The sequence below is a fragment of the Mirounga leonina genome, unplaced genomic scaffold (assembly GCF_011800145.1).
Source record: "Mirounga leonina isolate KUSES-001 unplaced genomic scaffold, KU_Mleo_1.0 Mir_82, whole genome shotgun sequence".
Classification (NCBI taxonomy): domain Eukaryota; kingdom Metazoa; phylum Chordata; class Mammalia; order Carnivora; family Phocidae; genus Mirounga; species Mirounga leonina.
This window is the reverse complement of record NW_023270825.1, coordinates 47,911,145-47,914,968: the sequence shown is the minus strand read 5'-3', so window position 1 is coordinate 47,914,968 and position 3,824 is coordinate 47,911,145. Positions and strand designations below refer to the sequence as shown.

Here is a 3,824-nt window from a genome sequence, read left to right as displayed (position 1 = left end):
AAAACTCCCATGGCTTGTAAACCTCAGCCTGAGAATTTCTGACGAGCCCAGGGCTTGCCTTGAGATGCAACCTGGTGTAATACGCAAATCTCTGCAGAACTATGCAGATCTGAGATGTAAAGATGGATGGCTGAGTAATTTATGCCTTCACTCACCCGATAAATTGACTCACTCTTTGAGAATGTTATATCTTCTTTGGAGATCGAGTAAAAACTCCTTGGGGTAGGGAGGTCCTGTGAGAAGTGTTAGTGCTCCTGAAGTAATAATAGACTGGAAGGCCTTTTATTATAGATGAGTGTGACAGCTAAGAAACGGAAAGAAATAAATGTGAGTCATACAAAAGCCTCATTCTGTGACCTTCAGCCCTTGTCAATCATATTTAGGAAAATGTGAAGAACTTCAATATTTTATATTTTATATAATACTTATAAATGCTATATATGTAAGCTTCACCTCTGATGAAAAATGAGACAATTGTGTCGTTTCACTTTCTTCCTCTGGTTTAACATTCTTGCTGCTGCATGAGGCAGAAGCTTCTTCTTTAGCAGAGTGATCAGCCATGAGGGAAGGGACCTGGAGGAGACATAGGGTCCTGCGGCTTATGGGAGCCCTTAGAATTTTAAAATTTGCTCCTTTCTCTTTGGGACTTCTTACTTTTGCCTCAGGTTTCCCATTTCAGAGCCTAACCTGGAGTCAGCCCAGAGCAGGCTCACCCCACGCATCCACACAGCTCAGCAGAAGCATGCCTGTTCTTGTCCAGGCTTCACACAACACCTCGGGGTTGGGCACAAAGTAGCTTTTCAAAACCTCAGGTACAGCCGCCAGAACCTGTTTCTTCCTGGCCAGTGGCCAAGGTCGAGGCCACTGGTGCTGTGGTTCCTGAGGTCCTGCTCACTGGCACAGTCAGTCACACACTGGTTGGGGCCAGGGCAGGGAGGCACAGCCTAGGGGGGACTTTGCCCTTGCTTTGGCCAAGCCAACAACACGAGACCCTTGAATACGGAGTGAACAAAGGGACAAAGTTAAAGAAAATTAAAACAAGAAGTATTGGAAAGATTTTGTCTTTAATTACCATTTCCAAACTTTTTCTTTTTTCTTTCCTTATTTCTTGAAAAATTATTTATTTAATTGAGAGAGAGAGTTCGAGAACATGAGTGGGTGGGGGGAGGGGCAGAGGGAGTGAGAATCTCGAGCAGGCTCCACGCCCAGCTTGGAGCCTACCTCAGGGCTCTATCTCATGACCCTGAGATCATGGCCTGAGCTGAAACCAAGAGTCGGATGCTTAACCGACTGAGCCACCCAGGTGCCCCCAAACTTTTTCTTTTTTAAAGAAAATCAGTTAATAAGCACTTACTGCATATCAATCATTTGTGGCTTATACATACCTTCTAAGACTGCATAACACACTCATTGTGGCACAGCTGTAGGTTTGAACGTCCCCTTAGACCTCCTCTAGTTTTTCCCTTTTCAGAACATTTGTCTCTTCTGTCCTGTCCTAGATCCTGACGAACCTCTAGGAAAAAAAAGAGATTCTTTTGTCAGACACAGATCCTGAGGTTTTTCCTCCAATGCTGTCAGATGAAAGAGAGGACTCCTCTCCTGGCTCGACCCATAACGCCAGCTCTGTCTGCTCACCATGTCCGTTGCCCAAAGCTGGAGAAGCAGCAAGGAGCCATCAGAGATATGGGAGTGATCTGTCCCCGGCCATTGTCATGATCCCTTGGACATCCTCCTCCTGGGCATGTGAATGGATTTGGAGATAGTTTGTGAGCATCTTTTTTCCTGTTTTTATGAACTGTTCCCTGTTTTCTACTGAATCTTCAAACACAGCTTGGGTCTTATCATTGGCTGTATCAAGGATAGTGTTTTCCTGCTTCTGGAGAGCTTAAAAAACAGACCATACTTCTGTTTTTTCTGAGAATTTAGTTCTTCTATATGTAAGGAGATAAAAACACTTTCTAAATCTGTAGTCCTTAAGTTTATCTTCCCTCTTCAGCTTCACCAGGAAGCCAACACGACCCATGTGCTTCAGGGTGGAGGTAAGAGGTGAGAGGTAAAGTGAAAAGATTGTTCTGAACTTAGGTGTCTGCCAAGCTTTTCAGTCCCTGAGCCTGGGGGACTGCTACGGTAATCTAAAATCAACAGAAGAAAGCCAGGGCCAATGAGCAGGGCCAAGTGCATGGCAGGAATCAGGGTCATGAGTTACAAATTGATCTGGGAGTGAAATTATGAGCCTACATAAAGCTTTCACAGGGCTTGATTCCAGGAAATAGAGGGAATACATTTCTAGGGTAGTTAATTTAAGGCTGGAGCTTTCAGAACTCTAACACCTTTTCGTTTTCCCTACGTGGTTGGGAATGTGGTGGGCACCCATCCACATTATTTTCTGCTCTGGAGGGAGTTCCCCGTTGCATATAGTATTGGACAGGTGCAGTGGTCTACGTTGTGTCAAGGGTGATCCCCCCTCTCCCTAGCTCAGACATCCAGGGTATGGCGCAGGACCTAGGCTCAGCCAGTCAGCCCCTCCTCTCTGGGATTTTGAATATCAAGGGAGTGAAGCAAAGATTCAAGGATAGTCCAGAGGCCACTCGTGGTGACAGTGTTATGCTGTGGACAGCAGTGGGCATGCACACTGTCCTGAGGCATGACCTTGGCTGTGGTCCTTATTGCTCATTCTCTCTTGACCTCCAGCCCATTTCCTGAACCTTGTTCTCCAGCCCTCCCGTCGATCCTGTGAACTATTCAACACCCTTTCACTACATCCCAGCTTAGATAAAGTTAGGCAGGGCTTGCCTCTGTTGCCTGCAACCAAGAGTTAGATTGGGCCATCTGATGTTCCTGTCTTCAAATCTGAAGAGATGTTCCCTCTGCTCCTAGTTGGTCTCTGTTAAGATTAGTCTGGAAGTGGGGCGCCTGGGTGGCTCAGTCGGTTAAGCTGCTGCCTTCGGCTCAGGTCATGATCCCAGGGTCCTGGGATCAAGCCCCGCGTCAGGCTCCCTGCTCAGTGGAGAGTCTGCTTCTCCCTCTCCCTCTGCCTGCCTCTCTGCCTACTTGTGCTCTCTATCTCTGTCAAATAAATAAATAAAAATCTTAAAAAAAAAAAAAAAAAGAATAGTCTGGAAGTAAGCCCGCTATACTCTTTCACATAAGAGCCCCTGTGTGTAGAGATTTTAAGACAAACCTAGAGTCAAGGGTTTGGGGTACGTTCCCAGAGTGGACACAGCTAACTGAATATAGAGAGAAATTTCATCAAGTATTGGCTTTAAATACTCAACGTTTGCAGGCGTGACTCCCAGGCCACGATTCGAGGTGGCAAGAGATACTGAGTTTTTTCATGGATTTAAATCAACTGAATTTCAACTTGACATTTTCCTAAGCAGCAAGAAGGACATGTATTCCCAGGCAGAACTGACTTTCTCTAGAGCCCCTTCACCCCAAGGGTCATTTGGAAGCCCAGGGTCTCAGAGAGACCAGATATGGGGGGAAGCCCTGTGGCCATCAGTCACTGAATTGTACCTGTGACTGCTGAGACACCTGTTGTCCTGGCCAGTGCAGTCCCTTCAATCGTGCTGGTTGCTTTCTTCCCTGAGGCACTTGGAGCATTGGGATCTTTGGCAAGGCTGCTGCCTAGGGTTCTGTCTCCTCAGGTGTGCCACGAAGCTAAGCCATTGAAGATTTGGTCGCCTCCTTGGGGCACTAGTATGGAGCTGGCTTTGGTCCCTGATGCTTGAGGAATGCAGAGACCTCTGTCCCTCTGTCTCATCTCCCAGAATGTTTTATGTCTGATGAACATTCCACTTTCTTCAGGTTTCCCTTACGAGACC

At 46.6% G+C, this 3,824-nt stretch overlaps 1 long non-coding RNA gene across 1 annotated transcript; it reads right to left on the bottom strand.

Annotated features, from left to right (window-relative positions):
- Positions 1 to 238: 238 nt before the first annotated feature.
- On the bottom strand, positions 239 to 1,923 carry LOC118002099. The gene is made up of 3 exons (XR_004676937.1): positions 1,386 to 1,923; positions 454 to 573; positions 239 to 304 (listed from the first exon to the last, which is right to left on the bottom strand). It is a non-coding gene; the product is annotated as an uncharacterized LOC118002099 (long non-coding RNA).
- Positions 1,924 to 3,824: the final 1,901 nt, after the last annotated feature.